Raw genomic sequence first — 26276 nt, 5'->3', positions numbered from 1 at the left:
GGGGCGGGACATTGAGGAGGGAGCAGCTCTTTGGCAGGGAGCTAGTTGGTAGAATAGCGTTGACCTCCCAGAGCCATATGACAAAAAGAATGTTAAGCTTCTCCCTCTGGTAACTCACCCAAGGTGTGACCTCCAAAATTCAGTTTTCTTTGTGGGAGGCTAGGGAGTTTAGATTCTCCAGGGGGAAGTTTATTTCTTGTTAAATTGACTTACAGTGACATATGCTCTGTTCTGCTCTTCACTGGCCAGCCATTGCAGATGCCTTGATATTATTAGGGCAATTCCCTTAAAGCCATTACGTTTTCTTACTCGAAGTAGCTCTTTGAAATTTTAGATCTGCACCCTATTTCTCTAGAAGACGTTAATGGTTACTGTATATGTGCTCATGTGTACCAAGTTTGCAAAAGATATTTGTGCAATCGTCCATGAAATGGCTTAATACACATTTATGGTAAACCCATTTAAATGTAAAACATCTATCTGCTTTCAATTTTACTTTCCTCCTTGACCAAAGGCACCAGACTGAAACAGGACTTAAAAGAGGCTTCCTTGTTTAAAAAGAGGTTTTACAGAACTCTAGTCCTGAGAGCAAACAGTACGCTTTTGAGCTTGTAGGCACACAAAGGCTGTTAAAAACTGTGAATTAGGTTTTTGGGTTAAAAATATCAGAAATGCTTCCAGACCAAAAAGGGTAGCTACAATGCATAGGTCTACATTTTGAAGCTGTTGACAGTCTTTATAAGATGAATGTTTATAGCACAGAATGCATAAACGGGACTGATTATAGCAAATAATGCCAAGTAAAAAACCATACTTTGCATCATATGTACAGTTTACATGGCACACTGAAATCTACTATTAAAGTATCTGTGAGGAAGTCACCCTGATTTTACAGGTGGAACAGCTGAGGCTCTCAGAAGTTGAGTGACTTTTCCAAGGTGAATAGCAGAGTTCAAGTCAAGTTTTTTTTCCAAGTTCTTCCCTCCCTTGCTCCCTCCCTCCCTTTCTTCATGCTGGGCTTCCTTCTTTCCTAGTTCTAATTTCTGTACCTCTTTTTACTATTCAGCGCATAGCTTCTGGACCATTATGTACCATTCCCAAAAGGCTTTGCTCTCTGCAAAGTACCACATAGCTCCCTGTAAGGTGAGGGCTGATAAACATTTAAGGAGAAAGCTAATAATGGATTTTAAGGAACTATCCTTTTCCAAGGGGCATATTATTTTTATTAATGAGTTGTTAAATATACAAGTAATCAAAACCCTGAAGAATGATGGCCTTATGGTAGTGCTTCAGAAAAATCAAGTGACTAATAGTGGCATAGATGTTTGAGAAATACATTAAGTCTCCCACTCTATAAGCAGAAACTCCTCATAAGTTCAACAGACAATTACAGTGAAGCCCTAATAAATGATTATTTCAGTAGTGTCATTTGAATTTTAAAAAGAGTTGACAAAACAGATTACTTAAATAAACCCAGAGCCACTCTGGGAAAAAAAAAAAAAAACTCACTCATCAAAAGTCCTGAAATCCTCGCTAACTAGTTTACAAATTCAACAGAAAACATTGATTAAAGAGAAATCATGTTTTCACTTGCATAGCTAGCAATAAGGGGCTTCCAGCTATCTGCCTATCTGATTATTTATTAAAAACCCATCATTTACACATCTTTTCTTGGAAAACTATTGCTCATGATCTTTATTTATGACACATTGCATAATATTTTTTAAGATGAGTAGAATTAATTTTGTTTGGATTAATGTAGGTAGAAATATTTGAAGGGTCAGTTTATTAAATTAAGCCCCTGAAGGGTGACAGATCCCAAGCACACTGAAAATGAGATGGCCAAAAATGAATGTGGAAAAATTCTTGCAGTGGAGTCCCAAAATAATAATGAAAGACTCTTACATACTGTGAAAGGAGAATTGTGGAAATACTTGGCTTACATTGTACCAAACAGATACTCAGAGATAAAAAGAGAACACAGTATAAATGAATTCTTTGCTTCTGCTTTTGCTGAGTAACATTCTTATACCCAGGCTTTCTCAGGCAATAAACACACTGGAGGTAATAGATCAAGAGATGGCAAGTGCTCAGGATACTCCAGACCCAATCAACAGACTAGATACTAAATCACCAAGATGGCCATCACTCAAGTGTGTTGAACCTTAGTGTGTAAATGACAGCTCTCTGGGGCATTGGCTGGCGGCCTCGTGGGGCTTTTGTCAGGGGAGGAGTTTCAGGGGGGACCCTGCAGCCATCAGGCCAGATCCATGTCCCTATAGATCAGTATTCAAAGTGAACACAGATTACAGTTAGTACAACTTATTTTGGAGAAAGGGGGAATAATGTATTAGAGTTTAAGGAGGAAATATATTTGTGGCTAAAGTGTTGCCCAAAATATGATATTTTTAAACTTTCAGAAAGCCTGACTGGATTTCAAATCCTGGTTCCTCCCTATTCATTAATTTTTTTTTTTTTTGACCAAGAAACAAGAAACAGAGAGTGGAGATAGACACTTCTCTGAGTGGACAAATAAGCTCTTCCAGGAGCTAGTTTGGGGATGGTTTTATTTAAACTTTTATAAATGTCTGTAGATGGTATGTAGTTCTTATGGGTAAGTGAAAACTACACTGATAAAGTTGAATCATAGGAATAACTAAAAAGACAGCCTAAATGGGAAGAAAAATAATAGAAGATTAAAGTCAAAATGGAAGATTGAAGGTAAGTGTATTTGGGAAAAGCAATTTGGGAAAAGCAAAAGTGTATTTGGGAAAAAAGTGTAATTGGGAAAAGTGTATTTGGGAAAAGCACATTTATAGGAGATGGTTTTGGATTCCATTCCCATCAGAGGTCAGTATAGCTGGATAATATTCTCTCAGCTTTCTTAAAAAAAAAGTGTGTCCACCAAGTTAAAGTTAATGTTAAGAAAAGGATATAAAATTCTATATTAGTGTGATACCATTAAAAGTGTGTAGTTGAGTTAGTTTGTATAAATCTTCTTTCCATATCTGTTCATCTATCTATTATAGAAGGAAATGCATCAATACATTAATAGTGACTATCTCTGGGTATTATGGGATTGCAAAAGTTTTTATTATCTTCCTTTACTTCAGTATTTTCCAAATTTTCTTCAATGAACATGTATTGCTCTTAGAAGAAAAAGTATTATGGAAATAATATATAGTGTTGTAACCTCAGATTTCAAATAGTCTTACTATAACAAAGGCTCATTTGATTATCATTTCTCTGTCTTCTGTAAATCTGCATTTGAAAAATTTGCCTGTTTTCTCCCCCTGAATTCCCTATATATGAAAGGCAGCATGTTTAAATAATTTTTTTTTTGTATTTGGTACTAAGGAAAAGTGTGGCTGAATGTGAACACTGTGCTTTCCTTAGACAGTGAGAACTGGGAAAATACAGATACTGGAAGTCAAATTCTCATGCACACAGTTACAAATACAGTGAACTTGGATTATTTTTCCTGAAAATAAAAAACTAGAACTAGAACACATCTGTTGATATTTGAAAGCTAGGGGGTTCAGACAGGAAGTAATAAGCTCAAAGACTGTAATACCCTTATCTCCTGTCGTGCATCCCACTTGCCCATCCTTACTCTCTCTTTTGCCAAGAGGAGCTGCAGGCTAAAATTAAAAATAGATTCCAAAAAACATTCAGGTGTATGCATGAATGATTACTACATCATAGATTGTTAGGCAAAACAGAAGTACTGGGCGTGAAATCTTCATCTTTTTGTAGAAGCCATAGATATAAGAATTCTTAAAGCCAAGATTGTCCTATCTCTGACTTTTTTTTTTTTAAATCATGATTGTTACTTGAGTTATCAAAACAAGTATCTCTAAGCATTCTAAATAACAATACAGTTAATGTGTTTGGGTGGTAGGATTTTGGATACACATTTTCAAAAATATATTTCTTAATATTTTTATGCCCTAAAACGCAGGATAAGTAAAGATTGCATTATTCTCATCCCATTTTCCCCCCTTTTCAAGAAGTACCCCCTTCAAATCATTTCCTCCCCTTCAAATCATGAAGTATCAGATTTGCAGTATATAAACTAGCAAATGTACACATTATTTGTTTCCATCAAGACATCTAGAAATACTAGTTTCTTTATACCATTAAAGCAATTTAGATAATATATACACTTACTTGCACTTATAATAATAGCATTTATTACTCTGCTTTTTATTTGTATGGCTTTTCATCTGCAGGACTCTACCTGCTTATGAGGGATTCTGCGAATCTTCCATTGGCAGAGACGGCAGTGTAGAGCAATGTTAGAGGCCTGGGATTTCCCATGCTGTAATTCTGGCCCTGCCAGTTGCCAACTCTGTGACCTTAGGCAAGTTATTTAGTTTCCTCCAGTTTAACTGGTGACCATTAACTAGCTGACTGACCTTTAGCAAGTTAAGCACCCAGTGTCTGGGCTTCATCTGCTTCAACTATAAAATCAAGGGGTTGCACTAATTAAACTTTAAATTCCTAGATGAGGAGGAACCAACCTATATTTTTTGACGTTTAAAACTACCCAGTAATGCTGATCTAATAAAATGGTTTTGAGCAACTAGAAGTGTGGCGTAATGTTGGTATTGAGAACAAACTAAGTTAAGAAGACAGAGTTCTTGGAGATCTATAATAAAAATTTTAAAGTATCTAGCATACTCCCTGGAATTTGTTCTTTTCTTGCTATGTAGATCTTGCCTGTTCTTTCGACTTGATTATCCATGCGGAATACATTTAATTTCTTAGAACTTTTTATCTTAAAGATAAAAAAGTTGACTTTCAAGTGTTCTAAAAATGTTAACTCTTAAAAATACTGACTTTAATAGAAGTAATATTCTGAATTTATGTAAGGTCTTTCTGTACAAGATCAAAGGAATGATATTAAGAAGTACATGGTTTTTCTTTTATGTATAACTTCATAGAAGGATTTCCCTTTATGGAATTTTTAAAATTCATATTCCCAGTCACCCAACCGAATGAACGCACAGAAACTTTTGTAGCAATTCTGACTTGTTCTTGGTCAGATGTGTCCTTAGTCAGGAGTGTCCTTTTATCCAGTATTTCCCAATTGACAATTCTTTTTAAACCTTCAAGGCCTAGTTCAAATGCGGTCTCCCCAAAGAAGCCTTTTCTCCTCATTTACATAAGTGTACATTTTCCTCTTTCACGTATACCTGTATTTTGTACTAACTTACTGTTTTTTACATTCTAGCTTATTTACATCATGTCTTATTTCTCTTGAATGCTGGCATGAGTATATTGTCTTGCACAGAGTAAGCCTTCAAAGAATATGTTGAATAGACTTACTACTTTCATAGAGAAAAAGCTGTGAGGCTGGGGGGGGGGCTGGGGGGTAGGGGAGGGGAGGGGGATCACAGAAGATTGATTTAGATGGAAGGGATAGGTTTGGGTTTTGTAGTTTATGACAATTGCCATCTAAGTTTAGTCTCTGGATGTCCACCAAGAACAAATAAATATCACAAGCTGTGACTGTTCTCCTCAGAGACACTTCGCTGCTTTTGTTTCCTAGGAGTACCCTCTAGATACTGAGGGTCTTTACTGTATAGACTCTAAGCCATCAATCACCATGACCTAGGACTTGGGCAAGTTAGATGTGCTGTCTTCCCACCTGGAAATAAAAAGCTGACTGTTTCACACTTTCATACTAAGCTGTACTGTGCTTTTTAGAAGTATATAGATAATTTCTGCTAAACCAAAAACAACAGAAAGGTTCAAGGAAGAAAATAATCATTTCTCTTCCCATCACCCAGATTTAATTATTCGTATGTAATTTCTTACTACCTTAGTTGCATTCTTTTTCTCTAGGTTTCATGGTGGCTACCTAGCTATATGTATATAGCATATGTTCAATGTGTTTGATCTTTATCCTTAATAGAATAAAATAGAAGACAATATATCAAACTTGCCATATATAGGTAAAGATATACAAAGTCCTTCTTGGCTGTTGAAAACTCTTTGCATGAGTTTTCAACACACAGTTCGGGCTGATGCTTTTTAAACAGAGAGCTAGACAAGGCTAGATCTGTTTAGTCTCTAATAGCCAGGATTCTTCTTCCTGTTCCATTGTCATAGGTTGGAATCACAGCCAGCTGACTTAAAATGTTGTTTTGGGGGCACCAGGTGAGATGTGGCTGGATCAGCGTCAACTCCATCCAGTTCTGAGAAATAACTCAGAGTTCATTTTCTACTGTTACCAATAGTGTTATTCTTTGGGAGAGCCAAACCAGGCAAGTAAAAATCAACAGGATGCAAGAGGTATTTTTCCCATCAAAGCTATTTGGAGGCTCAACTTTCTAAATGAAAGGCAATACATATCATATAATGGAATAGCAATTTAAAGAGAGGTACTGTTTGTAATGGTACTTTCTTCTCAGCTTGGGAACTATGTCAGAGAGACCTTTGCTAGAAAGGGTAATTTTCAGCTAGGCCAAGCAAATTCAAGAAATGTTGAATGCTGTAGCACCTAGAAGACATTTCAGGCAAGTGGGTAAACTCATTTCCTACAGTTTCTGGGAGGTTTTGACCTTGCAGGAGGGTTTCAGATCTCTCCTGGAACAGTGTCCTGAATAAGGTTGAACATGGGAAATGGAAAGAAGAAAAAGAGTACAGAAAAGAAGGAGCTGGAGGACTTACAATAAGGAAAGGATCACTTGCTTTATAACTGATTGAAGAAAACTTTCCAGTCCTATCTGATTCCGATCTTAATCTGGGGAAGCCCTAAAATATACAGAAATAAATTTGAGGAGAGCCACAAAGCTTTATCTGCCTTAAGTTATCTGCTGTGTTCCTGCTGCAGCCTCCATTAGGGCCACTCAGGTGCTGAGTCACAGTCTCAACTGTAGAGTCTAAAAGATGACTGTTAAAAGGCTTTCCTCAGGGGAAGCAAGTGCTGGCTGATGAATGGATCCAAGCTGGTTAACAGCTGCGTATTGGTCAAGTAGGCAAGTAAAAGTTGAGGGAGTCTAAGTCTCCAAGGGGACCGAGACAGAGACACAGAAGAGGCAACGATTTTGTGGTGAGGTATGGGTGGAAACGAAAGATGTTGGGATCTTTGCTTATTTCCCACTTTTAATCTAAACTCTCATCAGGCTATTTGCTGAATTATCAACCACCAATTCCTTACCGGATTTTGGCCAAGGCAGTTAACTTCTGTGAATGTCTGCTTCCTCATTTGTAAAATGACTGTACCCGATCAGCACTTCTAGAGCAGGATCTGCAGGAAGAGACACTGGTTCCTTGGGATGCTGAGGGAAATAAAAGTACAATGGTCAAAAGTGTTTGGGAAACAATGGGTTAAATGCTTTTCAATTGCAAGACTTTTCAGAAATTTCAGGAAGTGAATGATCATTCTAAATACCTGAAAGGTGGTATACTCTTTGGTGAAAACCAAACCTGTTTGACAATGGAACCCATTTTGAAGGTGCATCTTTTGGGTCAGTGTTCTGTGCAACACCAAATATTGAACTAGCTTTGTCTGAGGTCCTTCTGGGTTTTAAATTCTGTGAATCTACGGTTACATAGTATGTCTCTCTTCCTGTTTCTTTTCTAGCTAGCCCCTTGCCTCTTATCTTGAAGAGTTTTTATGTTGTATAAACCTTGTGATCAAAAATGTACTCTGGGGCTTCCCTGGTGGAGCAGTGGTTGAGAATCTGCCTGCCAATGCAGGGGACACGGGTTCGAGCCCTGGTCTGGGAAGATCCCACATGCCGCGGAGCAACTAGGCCCGTGAGCCACAGCTACTGAGCCTGCGTGTCTGGAGCCTGTGCCCCGCAGCAAGAGAGGCCGCGACAGTGAGAGGCCCGCGCTCACGCAACTAGAGAAAGCCCTGGCACAGAAACGAAGACCCAACACAGCCAAAAATAAATAAATTAATTAATTAATAAAAAAAAATGTACTCTGTTAGAAAACTCCTGCGTCTACTTTAAGAAGACACTGAGAGAGCACAAACTTGCAAGCTATGCACTTTCCCTTAAGTTTTGTATTTGAGACTCCGTAAAGTCACAGAGAGTCAAAACACAAATAATGAATTCCCCAAACACACGTACACACCCTAACAAATATTGAAACGTTTATTAATAGAGAGAGGATAATATTTCATAAAGGAACAATTTATAAAAGACTGTTCATTCTGACAGAGGCATTTCTGAGCAAAGCAGTGCAATTAATCACAGAGCTGTAGCATAAATATGAAAAGATGAATACTGAACGCATACAAAATGTGCACTGTTCTTGCCTTCATCTTCAGGATTACAGAAGACGTTTATCACACATCGCCTCACCGACACCAATCGATTTGGCTCCTGCCAGACCCTTTGCTGGACGAGGAGCTCGTAAAAGTGGGAGTGTTTCGAGGAGGGAGTGGCAGCAGAAGCTCAGCGCACAGCGTGGCTGGGTCTGGATTCTGCCGCCTCTTGCTGAAATAGCTCCCCTTTCAGAGGTTGTCGGGGATTGGCGGGAAACAGGGCGTAACTCTGGGTTAGAAAGAGAGAATAAGTATTCACGATGCCTATTTTTCATATTGTCATCATTGTACTTTGTGACCTCTCTGCAGTTAGAATAATCTAAATCTCTCCAGGTAACCTATAGCAGACAACTTTCAGTGGGCTATGAGTTCAGTTTTCTTGATATGTTGTTAAAGAGATAATTTTTTAGATAATGTTAGGATACAAAAGCCAAAATATGATAATAATTTCCCTTTTACAATTAAATTAAATTTACATGTTACACTATTTCTAAAGTTTGGTTGTCTGTCCTCCATCCTTATTTAAAATTTTTAAGAATCTTTGTCAAATGTTCTGTTATTTGAATTCAGGCTTATCTCTGATGAAACATCAATATTCCTATTTAGTTTTTCTTGTCTTGTTAAAATAGTTGGAATTAGTTGTACGCATTTAATTATATTTTTATACTCTAAATTGAGTTTTGAAATTTGGTGAACAATTTGTAACTATTTTTTTCCCAAGTGATAATATACATATTATCATATTGGCTTGATTCATAAGACTTTTCTCACCTCCTTGCACTGTCTCCACAAGGATTCCAAGCTGCGCTGTGCCTAGATTTTTGAATTCAGCTTTCTTATTTTTAGAGGCTGCCTTTTCTCTTCCCTTAAACATACGAACAGAGCTTTTAGTTCATTGCGCGTTGCAAGCCCTGGCACAGACTAGATGCTCAGCAGATATCTGATGAGCAGACATTCTCCCTAGTCCATCAGTGTTTGCTGAATAAATTAACAGATTAGTTAACGAGCAGTGCTTCCTGTTAATTGTCACCACTGTCATTCCAGTAATGTAACCATTACCTACCATACAAGGCTGTTTTTCTTAACAATTAAAAGTAAATTTTGTATAACCCACCAACATGATGCTAATTAATGTTTAATGTTCATTTTCCTGCTTCGAAAGTTACTCAGATATAAGAATTCTACTCAGAAAGTTTTGCACAGATTTCACAAAACCGAACAGGTGTAGCTGGTTCTGTACCACAGAAGCTCAATGAACTTTGGAGGAGACCCGAGTCTTCTCACATAGGAATGAGATGCTCTCTGTGGGACTGAACCCAAGTGCCTTAAAACTACTAAGTAGGCTTTGTTTTGGCATGTTACAGCATTCCCCCTTTGGAATGTTCAGTCAGTTTAGGGATGCTGATTTCCGTAAAGCTTTCAGCATAAACTTCATCTTATGTGAAAAAGAATTTGGTTTGCATTTGGTCTGTACTTGATTGTTGATGCTTTATAGGCTGTACTCTGGATGTGTAGAAAGATTGTCTTCCTAGCCATTTTTTAGACGTCTTGATTAGTAAGTCTCCTTTGTTAAAGATTAGTTGTTTGAAAAAGGAAACAGACTCCCAGATATAGAGAACAAACAAACAGTGGTTATCAGTGGAGAGAGGGAGTGGGGGAGGGGAAAGACAGGGGTAGGGGATTGAGGTACAAACTATTATGTATAAAATAAATAAGCTACAAGGTTATATTGCTCAACACAGGGTCTATAGCTAGTATTTTATAATAACTATAAATGCAGTATAACCTTTAAAATTGTGAATCACCATGTTGTACACCTGTACCATATAATATTGTACATCAGCTATAGCTCAATAAAGAAAAGAGATGATAGGGTATGTATCCTCTTTTGAAACAGGAGGGGGAAGTCTCCTTTCTCTGTTGCTTTCCTCCAATATCCGTAATTTCCTACCAATTTGTCTAGGGCTTTACCAGCATCACCACTTGGCAAAGTGAAGTTGATTTATGAAAAGCACTTGCTTATTTTATTTTATTATTATTTTTAAATTTTTATTATTATTATTATTTTTGCGGTACGCGGGCCTCTCACTGCCGCGGCCTCTCCCGTTGCGGAGCACAGGCTCCGGACGTGCAGGCTCAGCGGCCATAGCTCACGGGCCCAGCCGCTCCGCGGCACGTGGGATCCTCCGGGACCGGGGCACGAACCCGTGTCCCCTGCATCGGCAGGCGGACTCTCAACCACTGCGCCTCCAGGGAAGCCCAAGCACTTGCTTATTTTAATAATCAAGCTAATGACAAAAGAACTCAAATGACTTGTTTGGGGGCTTGGCATTGAAGTTGATTTTATTTGCTATAATCTACCCAACAAATGACAGTACTAAGGTTTCCTTTCCCATCTTTTTTGGGCAGGTGTTTGTGTCATTTTTTTGGCAGCACTGAAGAAACTGTCTCTTACTGAGCTTTAAGTTTGAATAGCTTTGAAATCTTGAAAAAATAGTTATATCTTTTAATACTGCATCAACACTGTCTACATTTAACATGTCCCAAAATGTGAATGACTGAATATTTTATACTTGCCAGTGCAAACACAGCAATAATTAAGCAACAAGTTCTTCTTTTCTGGGCCCTACCCAAAGATATAAAAAGAAAGGGTAAGGCATGGGAACTGTCCTCATAGAACTTGGAATGGCTTCTCTCTGTGTCTGTCTTGAAATATTTGAGAACGAACTCATGCCAATCACAGTTCAAGGTGGAAACACAATAGTGAATGAAATAATAAGCAAAAGTCTTTGGGGCTAAAGCAGTAAATAAGACTTACAAAAATCCCTGTCCTCATAGAGCTTACATTCTAGAGGGGTAGGGGCAGAAGATAAGGACATAAATAAGAAAATATGTGGTATGCCAGGTGGTGATAAGTGCTATGGAGAAACTAAAGTGGGGAAGAGGGAGAGGGAACGTCAGAGGTGAGGGAGAGGGAATGTCAGAGGTGAGTGGGAGGCAGTTGGCAACTTTACATATAGTGGTCATGGAGACCCCGCTGTGAAGGTGTCACGTGAGCACCTAGACCAGGTAAGAGAGAGAGCCTTGGGGACCTCTGCAGGAAGAGCCTTCCAGGCAGAAATGCAAAGGTGCTACAGTGGCATCATGAAGTCACTGGCTCTCAAAACAGCAAGGAGACCAGTGATGGGAGTGGAATAAGCTGGGGGGAGAGTAGTAAAAGGTCAGAGACATAAGGCGGCAGCCCTTCCATCCTGCAGAGCCTTTAGAAGTTATCTGGGAGATGTTTCCTCCTTCCCTCCCTCTTCCTTCCCCCCTTCCTTTCCCTCTTCCTTCCTTCCTCCCTCCCTCTCTCTCCTTTCTTTCTTTCTTCCTTCCTTCCTTCCTTCCTTCCTTCCTTCCTTCCTTCCTTGGGACTGAGTGAGTTGGGGAGCCATTGGCAGAATTTGCACCAAGGAATGACCTGATTAAATGTATGATTTAAAAGATCACTGGCTACTGTAAGAATCAATAATAGGAGGGAGGGGGCAAGCCTGAAGGAGGCTACTGCAGTAATCCAGAGGATACTGGCTTAGACCCAGGTGGTTGCAGTAGAGGTGGTATAAAGGGGCATTCTTTGTCTGTTTGAAAAGAGTGGAGGAGACAGGATTTACTGAAGGGTAGGATGTGGGGCATGAGTGAGAAAGCAGAGTCCAAGATGGTTCCAAGGTTTGGGACCAGATAACTGAAAGGGTGGGACTGTCATGTATTGAGATGGGAAGGCTGAGGAGGAACAGGTTTGGAAGAGGGTTCGATCAGCTTGGGACACCTTACATTTGAGATGCCTATCAGGCTTCCACATGGAGACAGGGAGTCAGTGGTTGAGCGTATGACTATGAGTTCAGGGGAGAGATCTGGGCTGAAGATATAATTGGGGGACTTCACTGTCTGCAAAAGCCATGAAACGGGAGCTGATCCATAAGCGTGAGGAGATCAGATTGACCTGTCAGAGCAGAGTGGGCACAAGTAAGTGGCAGTTGTAGGGTCCTTTATTTTTTGCTACAGCTATTTGAGAGGAGTTAGGAATGTGTGGGCCAGAAGAGTTGAAACAGCTTTCATGGAGAGTGTGAGAATAGAACTAGTCCTTGCAGATGGATAATATTTGGAGGGGTAGAAATAATGAGAGGATATTTGGTTAAAAGGTGTGAGAATTAAACACACCACAGCCCCTTAGCAGGAAGGTAGTAAGGGAAAACATACCAAGATCACGGTAGAATTTTCTCGCTTGCGGAAGGGATGGGACTTTGGTCTCTGTTCAGTCTATTTCCCAGGATCACAATATGCAAATGATAGAGTTTTGAGTCCCATTAAAATCTTGAGTGTTTCGCGACACTTGAGCAACAGCTTCTCCCCCTTATCCTTGCAGCTGGTGCTGCCTTATATTTTGTAGTAACTTGAAACTGACATGTGGGGAATTTTAAGTACATCTCTTATCAAAACAGATGTTTCATAGACTATCGGGAGGTCAGCTCCTCTTTCAGAAAGCAGCTTAGAATTTGAATTTAGTTCCTCTCCTAATTTTATGTTCTTCAAAGTCACTGTGTGGGAAATTTAAAATTTATTAGCAACTTTCTCTTGTTCTTGGATCTTAGAGAGATGGCAGTTTCAGTAAACCTGAAAAAATTGTATGCTGTGTTACCTAGAGGCAGATTATTGAACAACTTCACTTGCCTGGTGATAAATCTAAGGCATGTAAGTGTTTTAACGCTTTCATTGGAACTTTGGAGTCATATTTTATAAAGGAAAAAAAAGCCTCTGCCTTCTTTTTTGATGCAAAATGATAATTAAAACAAAAACAAACTTCATAAAATAATACAAAGGATGCCAACTTCAGAACAAATGATTAGAAAAAGTTTGCCTCTTGTTCCCTCTCCCTCTACTTTTTACTAGAATCTAGATGAGGTTCAAGTCTTATTTTTATTCTGGGTAAAAGTTTCTCATGGAGTTGGGAAAGCTGAGGACTTCAACAGAACTCCCTGAAGTAAGAGCAAGTTGTGTATTTCTTTGTTCATTTTAGTTAAAGAATGCCTTTAAAACAATGTCTTGTTAGTGGTTTGGCATAACCTTGTGTGACATTTCTGTATCGCCACTTCTTCTTTGGGTTTCAGGGAGGTACAGAGCACAGCTCCAGCAGGCTGTGACAGTTTATGAGGCCCCCTAGGTGTTGGCTGGAGAGCAGCATCAGTGAGCAGCCCAGTGGACCCTCAAGCACTGTCCAGTAGAATGTTCTAGTCTCCCTCATGGTGACAGAAATAATCTGTGTCTGCACTGGCCAATCTGGAAGCATTAGCCACATGTGGCTACTGAGTTACTGAAATGTGGCTGGTGCAGCTGAGAAACTGAATTTTAAATTTTATTTAATTTTAATTTACTTAAATGTAAGTGGCCACATGTGGCTAGTGTCTGCTGACTTGGACAGCCAAGCTGACGGCTGGTCTTGGGCTTGCTGGAGCGTGGAGTGGGCAGATGCTCACGCTGTCCTTGCCGGGTCCTCTCCACCACCCTGGTGAGTGTCCACAAGCATATCTTTCTCATCTATACACAGCCCCCAGAGTTGCTTCTAGTGACTGGAGACAGGACAGGACTTTGTGAAATGCCTCCTCCCTGTCTTTCACGGGAGTTGGGAGAAGGAATATAGAAAGGCAGAGTGATGTTACAGGAGATGAGGTCACTGTTATGATCTTAAAGACCTTTGCTATTAAAAAGTATATTAAGAATAGTCTATTAAAATCATTGAATATTTTATAACTGATTATGAAAGAGAATTATCCTGGGGGGTAGATTTTAGAGGTAACACTGTGAGATAACCTCACTAGTGTTTTGAAAGTAGGGATTCTGTGAGTGACCCACTTTCTTTCCTTGAGGAGGGTTGCTCATTTATGAGTATTCTTAAGGTTTTTTTTCATTACATTTGTCTTTTCAGTTTAGGAAATCATTTTAATAATTCTTTTATCAATATTATACCTTTGTGAATAAGACTTACAGAATATATATATATATTTTTAACTTATTTCTTTAAAAAAATTTTTTATTGGAATATTGCTTTTTTTTTTTTTTTTTTTTTGGGGTACGCGGTGGACTCTCAACCACTGCGCCACCAGGGAAGCCCCTATTGGAATATTGTTGATTTGAAATGTTGTGTTAGTCGGCCCTGTACAGCAAAGTCAATCGGTTATACATATACATATATCCACTCTTTTTAAGATTCTATTCGATACAGATCATTACAGAGTATTGAGTAGCGTTCCCTGTGCTATACAGTAGGTCCTTATTAATTATCTATTTTATATACAGTAGTGTGTATATGTCAATCCCAATCTCCCAATTTATCCCTCTCCCCACTTCCCTTCTGGTAACCATAAGTTTGTTTTCTATATCTGTAACTCTATTTCTGTTTTGTAAATAAGTTCATTTGTACCATTATTTTTAGATTCCACATAGAGCAATATATACACCATTGGTATTTATGCGAAAACACATAGCAGGCCTTCAATAATCCACTCTTGAATAACACCATTGGTATCAATACCGTTGATAAATACCAACGGTGTGTGTATTGCTCTGGGTGGGGATTATTAAGGAGAGGGATACAGAGCACAGGATGTTAAAATGACTAAGGTAGGGCCACTGTAGGGCAAGAAGAAGGGTCGAGTATGTGACCAGGACCCCAGTGGGCCCAGCCTCAGAACTCTCAGTTGGGATGTTGGCGTTATGAAGTGTAGTGCATTAAAATTATACTCCTGGGTCCCGATGGGTGGTAGATGGGAGAGAGGAAGGAAGGCTTTTGCCTCTCAATGATCAGTTTTCACCTCGGAAGAATTCCGCATACTAGCAATTTACCGCTGCAGTGAGGAGCTGTCCCCGCTGAATTTGTGGAGAAAGGTTTTTAAAAAGATTTGTTGATGGATATTTCTGTGGTTATTCTGTTACTCTCACTCTTAAAACCAAATGGAGCCTATGTGCCAGGGGCTATGCTTCACTTGCCATCTAAATGATGAGGAAAAAATGTGTACACAGGGACTTCCCTGGTGGCACAGTGGTTAAGAATCCGCCTGCCAACGCAGGGGACACGGGTTCGAGCCCTGGTCCGGGAAGATCCCACATGCCGCAGAGCAACTAAGCCCGTGCGCCACAACTACTGAGCCTGTACTCTAGAGCCCGTGAGCCACAACTACTGAAGCCCGTGCGCCTAGAGCCCGTGCTCCACAACAAGAGAAGCCACCGCAATGAGAAGCCCGTGCACAGCAACTAAAGCTTGCATGCAGCAACAGACCCAATGCAGCCAAAAATAAATAAATAAATAAATGAATGAATGTGTACACGGATGAAGAAAACTAATAATGAAACGCGCTGTGAGATGGATCCCCAACGCGTGGTCAGACAGTGAATGCGTATCCCCCCGTACTTGTCCTCAAAGACATAAAGGGCCGTCGGGTGGAAGAGGTACTACACTTCCCCTCCGGGGCTCCAGAAGACAAAACTGGTGGTTATTTTCTAATTAAATAAATGGTTTTTGAAGGCCTGTTTGTGCAGAGCTCTCTGGTGAGGGAGAATGATTTAGGACAGGAAGGCTTAGCAGAAGGTGAAGATGTGACAGTGGCTGCCAGTTGTGGGGAGATTCATTTCAGCCGAGAGAAGAGAAAGCTTCAGGAAATAGAAGAGACAGCTATGAAGGGATTAGCCCCCTTTGCTGGAGGTGTCCCCAGAGAGACTTCCTGGACTCGTGGGGACTCGTGCTTGTAGAGCAGGGGTCAACAAACTACTGACCTTGGGCCAAATCCTCTCCCTGCCTCTTTTTATAAATAGAGTTTTATCAGAATCCAGCCATGCTGCTTTAAGTGTGCAAGGCTGCTTTCACACTGCAACGGTAGAGGTGGGTAGTGACAAGACCACACGACCTACAAAGCCTAAATTATTTACTATCTGCCCCTATATACAAAAAGTTTGAGGGCCCTAAAGAGGATCAGATGCAGTGATATGTAAAATCCTTCCTAATTTTCCGAATGTAAGGGATTCAGACAAGAAACAAGCCTGTGGGAAGTGTGGAGAAGGGTTCCTGTGAGAGACGGACCTTGAAGGAAATTCTTTCTGGTCCTGGCAGAGAAGGCCATTCCATATGACCACTTGGGCAGACCTCCAGGGGAGTAAGTCAGTGTACCTGGGATGCTTCCAGCAGACGCATTCCAACATCCACCCATTCGTTTGTTCGTTCATTCATTTTGCCTCTAGCACGTTGTTGGCTGGTGTAGACAGTAATCTAAACCATTTCTCTGCTTGCTCTTGGTAAAGTAAGCACAAACTCTGGCATGAGCTGTTGGCATTTTGATAAGAACTTTGCCAGTATGGAAATGCTCATTAAGTTCAATGTTTATAATCGAGTTTTATGGAGTTATTTTATTTTAAGTATAATAGTCTCACCTAGACATAACTTAGAATTTATTCACGTGTTTGGCTTAATCGTAAGATGTAAGAAATGGTTGTTCCAAAATGAAAACCTCACTGTATTGGCAGGAGATGCAGCTCGTGGCGTTAAGGATAGGATGCACATTACTATTCATGCCTTTTTAATTGATAAGCCTTTAAGGCTTCTGGAAGCCTTTAAAAGTTGTTTTGTCAACATTAGACCAGCTGCTGTGTAATTATGGTAGCTCTTCTTGCAGTTAAATTCTTTTAGTAACGTGTTCAATCTGCTGATGCCAAAGTGCTTTGAACCTGTGATATATACTATAGAGAGCTTTTGTTTTTACTTACAGATGGTTGTGCCGATTTCTGGGCAACTCTGTAGAATTTTCACAGAAGTTTTAAAGATGAATTACTTCAAATGGGAGGCAAATGAATTTGAGCCTCAGGTTACTCCTCCCCCTATAAAAATTGTTCATGTGACTTGAGTTTTGAACTTGACTCATAACAACCTAAATATGCTCGTTAAAAAAAAAAATCTGCTCCTTGAAACGTTTTAAGGGCTCTTTTCACTGACTCTCCAGCTTGTAAATCAAAAGTTTCTGGCACCAGTCAGATGATGGTAAAAGCAGGGGAGCCTGTGACAAAGATCGTTGCTTAAGGAGGAACCCGGCGCGGTGGTTCTGCCCTCTGTGCAGGGGACTGAAGCTTCACTCAGAAAACCTTTAGCAGTGTGTTTTGCTATTTTTAAAAGGAGTTCTGTCCTGAAGTCTGGCACAAGAAGGTATAACTAGGTAGGGACTGGTGTCAGAAAGATGCAAACAGAAGATCCTGTGCTTCTTTCCTCCTGGTCCCCTGTCCTCCCCACATGCTTTGTGCACCATATCTATGGACAGATCACACTGGTGCTTAAGGCAGGTAAGAGGTGGGGTGGTGATGCTGGTGGCCATGGAGGTTGCTCCTGTTAGCTCAGGCCACTTAGGTCACTTCTTCCCTATGGCATTTTAAGAGAATAAGGCAAAGCCTTTTAAAATAGAGGTGCAGAGCATCAGCATCTGGAGGAACAAGAGACTTAGATGGAGCCACAGCTGGCTCTCTCTGGCCCCTTGGTCCCCTCTGTGTTAAGGAATGCATCTATGTTGGTGGAAAGTTGTGAAGTGAGTCCCTCAACCACCTGTGCTCACCCTTCCTCTCCACTTTGTGGTATAAGGGGTCTGGGAGAGAAATTGGACCCTTTACTGTATGAAAAAGCCAGTCTGTTTCAAGCTTAAATAGATGTTCAGGAGTGTTAATAATTTGCAAAATCTGGAGAAGAAGCTCTCCTGGACAGTATTGCCTTTTATAATGGTAGAGTCTGCTAAAAACTGTCTCTTCCGCTTTCTCACTCAGGAAGTGAAGATTTGTTTGCCTTGGGAGCTCTTGAGCCCTGAGAACTGACAGATTTGGGAGGTTTGAGGACCCATGGACAGTTAGCCGTTGGGTATTTGTGTGTTTTGAAGTAGCTGTTGAGACACTGTTCTAAAGAGAACTAGAATTTGTTTAATTAAAAGTTGCCTAAATTAATTATATTTTTCCTGTGGGACAAAACTCACTCCTGGTAAATGGCTTCATCTTTTCAAAGTAATACTGAATGTTAGTTCAGAGTGTTTTTAATATTTCAGGCTGGTAGAATAGGCTGCCCAGATGTGACCAAGAAAACTGGCATGAGTCTCAGTGTTCTATATCTAAATATCAAGACTTGTTAATATCATTAAGCATTTTTTTGTGACATTACTTTTTGCTAAGGTACATAGTTTACATTGATATGATAGGAATTAAATCTGCCTTCAAGTGTCTATTCTAATTGCTTGCATGAGACCTGGTCTTCTAATCAATCTTCTCACATCAACATGTTCTATGCTTTCACCTATAATGCTTATCACATTAGCATTTTATATGCTTTCTCAAAGTCTTGCATATAGTTTTAGAAAATTATAAACTTTTTTTTTTTTTTTTTGTTTTTTGCAGTAGGCGGGCCTCTCACTGTTGTGGCCTCTCCTGCTGCGGAGCACAGGCTCCGGACACGCAGGCCCAGCGGCCATGGCTCACGGGCCTAGCCGCTCCGTGGCATGTGGGATCTTCCTGGACCGGGGCACGAACCCATGTCCCCTGCATCGGCAGGCGGACCCTCAACCACTGCGCCACCAGGGAAGCCCGAAAATTATAAACTTTTGAAATTGCTCTGAGGGCTGCAAAATTGTTCTTGTTACTCCTCCACAGTAATCTGACATTATCTCTCGATTGCACTGAATCAGGGAGAGCAGATGTTGGCTTTAACTTCTGGTGCTAAGACATGATAGGCATAAACCTACATGCATATATATATGTACATAATATACATACACATGAGTAATCAGTTCCTAAAGAACCCCACAATCAACAAGACAAAGGACTTGTGCATGCTCAGATGACTGTAGAGTCGTGGAGATCTTTCCTTCTCAAGCTACTCATCCCTCTGAGTCTCCTATTATAGTCAAAGGTACTCAGGCATAAAATGTTTTTATTATTTTTATCAAGTATTTAGATTCTTGTTTACAAGCAGCAAAAACCAACTCAAATTAATTTAGGAAAATTTATTTTTCAAGGATTATCTCGTATGTGGAGGAGAATGGATCTTTTTCTTACCCCTAACTTACTCTTTTTGGACTCCGTAATGATTCACCTCTGTACTCTGGGTCTGTGTGCTTGAGTAAGAGTACATTTTTATGTTGTTGGACTCTGCCACCCCTCCCTTACATGAATAAATGGAGAATAATTGAAGGAAGAGTCAGACAGTGAAACTGCTGGTAGACCAAGGCTATAGCTGGGTCTCACCAGCAGGAACTTGAATGTATCCAATACTCTCTCCCCATCTCTTGATTTCTCTCACCTCGTTGGTTTCATTCTTTCTTACTGCAGCCCAGGTGTAGAGAAGGTGACTGCAAATGCTCCTGAGATACACGCATCCCATATTTTATGCCACTATGTGGGACTGACTCATGCTCTTCTGTTCCCAGAATCAATAATCCTGAAGAATAGAGCTGATTGGCCCAGCCTGGGACAGATATCAACTTAGACCAATCAGCTGTGGCTGCGGGTAGGACCACACTGTACAATACTTGTCATTGGGCTCCTTTCCTATGTATTGGTAAAAGGAGAATCAATGAAGCTTGAAACATATGAGATGTTTTCCTTGCCCACATGTGGGCACATCACCTTTTTCTTACCAACCATGACTACTGGCCTCTTCCAGATGCCTACTTTTCCCTGTCACTTCTACTTTGCCTGCCATTGCTTTTCATGGTTGGTGAAGAACCTGGGACAAGACATAGTGTGGACAGAAGGAGAGTTCCTGGGTTAGTGATTTAGAGCAGGTCTCTTCTGGTCTTTTCCCTTGAGCCCCAGTGATGCTCCTCTTCCTTTTCAGAATGCAGAGAGAAGTGACAGCTTGGGAGAAGGCAGATGAAAAGGTCAAATGATGAAGCTCACAGTCTGCTTTTGGCCCAGGAGATAATGCCCTTTTCTAAAGGCTAAGTGTTTTCTCAGGATGAATAGATCAGTCATGAGTCTAAAATTTCATGACTACCTTAGATTTTTTTTTTTTTTTCCGGTACGCGGGCCTCTCACTGTTGTGGCCTCTCCCGTTGCGGAGCACAGGCTCCGGACGCGCAGGCTCAGCGGCCACGGCTCACGGGCCCAGCCGCTCCGCGGCATGTGGGATCTTCCCGGACTGGGGCACGAACCCGTGTCCCCTGCATCAGCAGGTGGACTCTCAACCATTGCGCCACCAGGGAAGCCCCTTAGGAGATATTTGATTCTTTATGTATGTATAACATATATATAATAGTTGGAGAAAATGTACTTTGGGTTTTGACTTATTTCCTAATTTGTTTTCATTACCCAAATTCATTTGCACATATTTTTTAGGCTAAGAAAGTTTTCCAAACCCATTTAATGTGTAACTTTTCAAAAATTTACTGGGATCCTCTGTGTGTTTACTTAAATAGAAGTCATTCTTTTGTTTCCCCCAAGTTAATGGTGCTAACTCACTTACGTTCTGCTTCTGACAGCCATTTGGCAGTAATTCGTCCCCAAAGGAATTGCAGTTGATTTCTAAATCTTGTGTTTTCAGTTGCTGCCTAGTTATCCCACCCTGATTGGCATTTAACCATTGAATTGGATTTTTCTCCTACTGAAGAGAGCTTTATGAGCTTTAACTTCAAGTGCCTAGATCACAGTCTGATGTTTTGCATTATAATTGACACTGAGTAAGCAATTTTTGCTGGAAAAGGCCTTATCTCCTAAGATTGAGGGAGGATTTAGACACATTTCCCTGACACTCTTTTTCAGGGTTCATTTGAGTGTGCTTCGGGGTGGCTCTGTAGGCGAACACATTAATAACAATCTCACCCAGCACACGTTAGCATGCTTATTAATTTATTTCTGCCATCAGCGGTGATCATATTCCCTGAGAGCTGTTTCTCAGGGCTTGTTGACTGATATGGCCATAAATATATCCCTGAAGGATAAGCTGTAGCTGTTTCAGCACATATGGAACAAAAATAAATGTCCCGGGCTTCCCTGGTGGCGCAGTGGTTGAGAGTCTGCCTGCCGATGCAGGGGACATGGGTTCGTGTCCCGGTCCGGGAAGATCCCACATGCCGTGGAGCGGCGGGACACGTGAGCCATGGCCGCGGAGCCTGCGCGTCCGGAGCCTGTGCTCCGCAACGGGAGAGGCCACGACAGTGAGAGGCCCGCGTACCGCAAAAAAAATAAAATAAATGTCCCACTGTTTTAGTATTACAAATTATAATCCTATTGCGGCATGAAATTTAAGATGGTGATAGTTTAATTTCTACTCTTTTTTTTAACATAATGGCAGAATAAATAGAATTTAAAAATTTTAATCAAATAAGTTTTGCCAACCATATTGTGTGCGTGGTTCATTCTTTGCCCCTTAAGTCATGGAACATTTTATATTTCAAAAACAGCACTACCTTTGGACATTCTTCTTACCTTTAATTATTGATAGTAAATAAACAAAACTTGTTCTCTGGGCCTATAAATGGATTTTGAGGAAAAGAATATATCTTTGCCTTAGAGAGACCGAATAATGAACTTGATGTTTCTTCTATCACCATGTTCATTCATTCAGTCAACAAATATCAATTGGGTACCTGCCTGTTCTACCTCTGGAAACTTAAAACTAGGGAGATATGGATCTATAAGAAACTTCCGATAAAGAGTTATAGACATCATGATAGAAGGTGCCATGGGACACAAAGGAGGGAACAGTTAGTTGAGATCAGGGAAGGCTTAACTAGAAAATGACAGCTGAAGGGGGCCATCTGCCCTGGGGAGGACAAGAAGGAAGAAGGAAGACTGTGAACTAAAACACAGGCAGAAAGCAGAAAGCAGCATGGTCAACTGAAGGAGGTCATGTGTTTGAATATGATTAGGATGAAGGGCATGTGTAGCTAGATGTGGGACACAAAAAGGGTAGGATAGAGACCTAACCAGATATAACCAGGATATATATGTTTTTTATATATTTTATATATATATAAAATATATGTATCTTAGTTGGACACACACATGTATACATATATACACACATACGCATGTACATGCATACATGCATATACATGTATACACATGTAGGAACATACGTGTGTGTATCCAATTATGGAATATTGATTTTATTTTAGGTATTAGTATTTTTCAGTCTTTTGTTATCTGTTCCTAAGCTTAAGAGGAGTATAAATATTCTTGTCATTCTACCTGGGGAAGTATAAGAATCTTGGGAGGTAGACGAAAAGGGTAGTTTCATAATTTGAAAAACCCACAAGATGACTGTGCAAAGTCCCTGTGTCCACCCCACTGAGAATTACAGCTAAACTCAGCGCAAGCCACTGAAGAGTTTTACGTGGGGGCTTATAGTGTCTTTTAATATTAGTGACCTCATTAGAGTACTATCTCAATTTACTATTCTTTAAATAAAAGACTTTAAAAATTAGTTGCTTGCCTCCTCCATCTCTAGGCTCTCATAATCCCCCATGTAAATTTTCAGTATCCAATAAGAGAACTCATTTGTTCTCCTGTTGGCACAAGCACATTTTAAAGACTAATAGGAAAGGAGTATTTTGGGGACAGAATATAAAAATGAAGTTGGAACAGAAAATAGAAGCTATTATTTGTAGCTTCCCATCTTTGATTTTCAAGGCATCTTCTAGTTAAGACTTCCCTGATCTGAACTGACCCCTCCCTCCTTTGTGTCTCACTGCACCTTCTATCATGATGTCATACAGGTTATTTCTGGACCCCTATTGGGGGTGTCCAGGCCAACTGGGAGAACCAGTGGGGGAGAGTATGGCAGGCACAGTGCCTGGTGCGTAGTAGGCATGCAATGGTCGTTAGTGCCCTTATCCTCCCCTTTCAAGCTCTAGCCTTTTTTTTGAAAATCAGGACCCATATCAGAGTCTCTTTTAGCTAATGTCAAGGGTGACTGGCAGAAGTGGTTGAAACTGAGAAGAAAATAATGACTCAGATGTGAGACCTTCATAAGTTAGAGTAAGAAGGGAATTTAATGATTATCTAATACCCCCACCTCTCACTTCACTGACGGGGAAACCAAGGTCCTGAGAGTTCGAGAGACTTATCCAAAGTCACAAAGCTAATAAATATGGGGAAAGGACCAGAGCCCAGGTCCTCTCACTCCAAATATCAGATCTTTCCAGTCTTTCAGACACATTGATGTCATTTCTGCATGCTTTCGCTTTTCGCTAAACAGTGAGAGTTAGTCCCCATAAAGGTTCAGATCAGTGTATCTGAAACATACGCTCCATCAACTGCCCCCTCTTTTTCTGTTTGTTTGTTTGGTCACTTAGTGACATCAACATCCACCAGCTGCCTGAGCCAGTCATTTCAGCATCATTTTCATCTCCCTCTTGTATTCACTTGGTCACTTGGTCCTGTTGATTTCACTTTGGAAATATGTCTCAAATCCATCTTTGCTTTCATTTCCTGTATTCCTATCTTGATTGAGTCTTCTTTTCTTCTCTGGACAATTGAAATGACTTGTAAGCTGGGTCTGTCTTCTGCAAGTCACTCTCCTCATTGCCTGCAGAGTGTTCTTTGTAAAACACACAAATGAATGATGGGTTCAACAGCTTTCAAGGCCTTTTCATTCTGTAAAGTCCCTCTCCCTTGCTGTGGCCCTTTATGATATGGCCTTAATGTCCCCTTCAACATTATCTTCGGTCGTTTTTCTCCTCCTTTTGTCTCCGAGGCTTTAATCACACCGGCCTGTTCAATATTCCCAACCTTTTAATGCACTTTCCCGGGATACCCTTGACCGCAAGTTTAAGCAAATATCAATGCCCAGTTCTATGCATGCATCACTCTCTTCATGAGGCCCTCTCTTCCTTCCTTGGTTGAGATACATGGATCCATCTTCTGTTACCCCAGAGCACTTTGTTTATACTTCTCCAATAGCCCTGAGTGGTGTCTGATGGGCACTAGAATTTATTTTCTTTTTAAAAAATATGTCTGTTTTATTCAATAGTCTGTGAACTCCTTGAGCTCAGCAGTTGTATCAGATTAATTCTTGTATCCCTGACATCTGTGGTAGACTAAATAGTGGTCCCTCCAAAATGTCCACGCCCTAATCTCTGGAACCTGTGAGTGTTACCTTACATGGCAAAAGGGATTTTGTAAATGTGATTAAGCTAAGGATCCTGAGATGAGGTGATTATCCTGGTGGGCCCACTGTAATCATGGGTCCTTATTAGAAGGAAGCAGATGGCTCGGGGCAGAGAACGTCATGTGATGAGGGAAGAGGGGGAGAGAGGAGATAATCAGTAGAAGCAGAAGTTGGAATTATGTGCTTTGAAGATGGAAGGAGCCACCAGCCAAGGAATGCAGGTGGCCCCTAGAAGCTAGAAAAAGCAAGGAAATAGAATCTCCCTTAGAGCCTCCAGAAAGAATGCAGCTCTGCTGACACTTGATTTTAGCCCAGTAAGACCTATTTCAGACTTTGGACCTCCAGAACGAAGAGATAATAAACTTGTGTCATTTTAAGCAGCTAAGCATGTGGTAATTTGTTACAGCAGCAATAGGAAACTAACACAGCATGTAACACACATCTAATATGCAGAAGGACTCAGTATATTTGCATCTTTTTTTTTAAAGACTTTTTTTTTTGATGTGGACCATTTTTAAAGTCTTTATTGAATTTGTTACAATATTGCTTCTGTTTTATGTCTTGGTTTTTTGGCCGTGAGGCATTTGGGATCTTAGCTCCCCAACCAGTGATGGAACCTGCACCCCCTGCATTGGCAGGTGACGTCTTAACCACTGGACCACCAGGGAAGTCCCAGTATATTTGCATCTTATCTTGATTAAGCAGAGAATCTGATCCTCATAATTATGGTAGCTAATATTTACTGAACCCTTTGCTGTGTGCCAGTCACTGTGCTCAGCCCTTTATACATGATCCTCATAATTACTCTAAGGCTGCATGCGCTTATTATCCCCACTTGGCAGAGGAAACTAATGCACAGCATGTTTTAATAATTTGTCCCAAATCACACTGCCCACAGGTGATGGCACTGGGACCTGAAGCAAGCAGTCTTGCTTCTTGGTCTTGGTCCCACACCTCGCTATCCCACACCTCACTTACTCATAGCACCAAATTTACATGTGCTCCCCTAGTGTGATAGGGCATGGCGAGAGGAAAGCTGCAGGAGCTCCATTTGAGTATTGATGCCTTCCCTAATCAATTGCCTCTGTAAATTGGGCAAGTCAGCAAACCTAGATCTCTGTGCCTGTCTTTGCCAAATCTTTCTGCTTGCCTTATGGGGTTATTGTGAGGATTGAACGATAAGTTACGTGTGAAAGTGCTTTGAGACATATCAAGCACTACATGTATGCTGTTTATCATTATATATTTGGTTGCTTGTATATCGTCCACATTACTGTGGACCAGAGTTACGCGGCTCATGAGCTATGATGTCTGACTCATTTGGTAAGCAGGTGCTTAACCTACTCGATAAACACATTTGATAAAAATGCCCTTTTGCCCTCTAGGTTATCATTCTTTTATTTTGGATCATTGACACTAAAAACCAGAGAGCTCATAATTTAGTCTCTGGCATAGAACTTCATTTTTTTTTCTTTTTAAAATGAATCCTTCTTATTCCTCTGAGGGAATATTTGTAACGTGTAGCTGGCAGGAAGGTAGGGCTGATGGAAGGCTTGCAGTGATTTCAGCAGCTTTTCAGTGGGGTTCTTCGGGATAAGGCAACAATGAATCCCTTGAGGATGCTTGTCATTTGTGGTGGAGAGTCCTAGGCTGGGAATGAGCTGCGAATCCTGGGGAGTCCTGACTCGAGAAGATTGGAAGTTTAAAAAGAAAGCCAGTGAGGTGAAGGTGATTCTCTTTCTCCCTGTCCTGCCTTCACCTGCAAGATTACATTTCTTTACGATGCTTTAATTGCTCATTGTCTGCCATTTGATTTTTTTTTTTTTTTTTTTT

General features: G+C 40.5%; 1 protein-coding gene across 1 annotated transcript in view; it reads left to right on the top strand.

Annotated features, from left to right (window-relative positions):
- LYPD6 (LY6/PLAUR domain containing 6) overlaps positions 1-26276 on the top strand; it is a 106569-nt gene that overhangs the window by 997 nt on the left and 79296 nt on the right. The window lies entirely within an intron of this gene.

The sequence above is a fragment of the Neophocaena asiaeorientalis genome, unplaced genomic scaffold (assembly GCF_003031525.2).
Source record: "Neophocaena asiaeorientalis asiaeorientalis breed wild unplaced genomic scaffold, Neophocaena_asiaeorientalis_V1.1 scaffold447, whole genome shotgun sequence".
Taxonomy (NCBI): Eukaryota; Metazoa; Chordata; class Mammalia; order Artiodactyla; family Phocoenidae; genus Neophocaena; species Neophocaena asiaeorientalis.
This window is presented reverse-complemented; position numbering and strand designations above follow the sequence as displayed.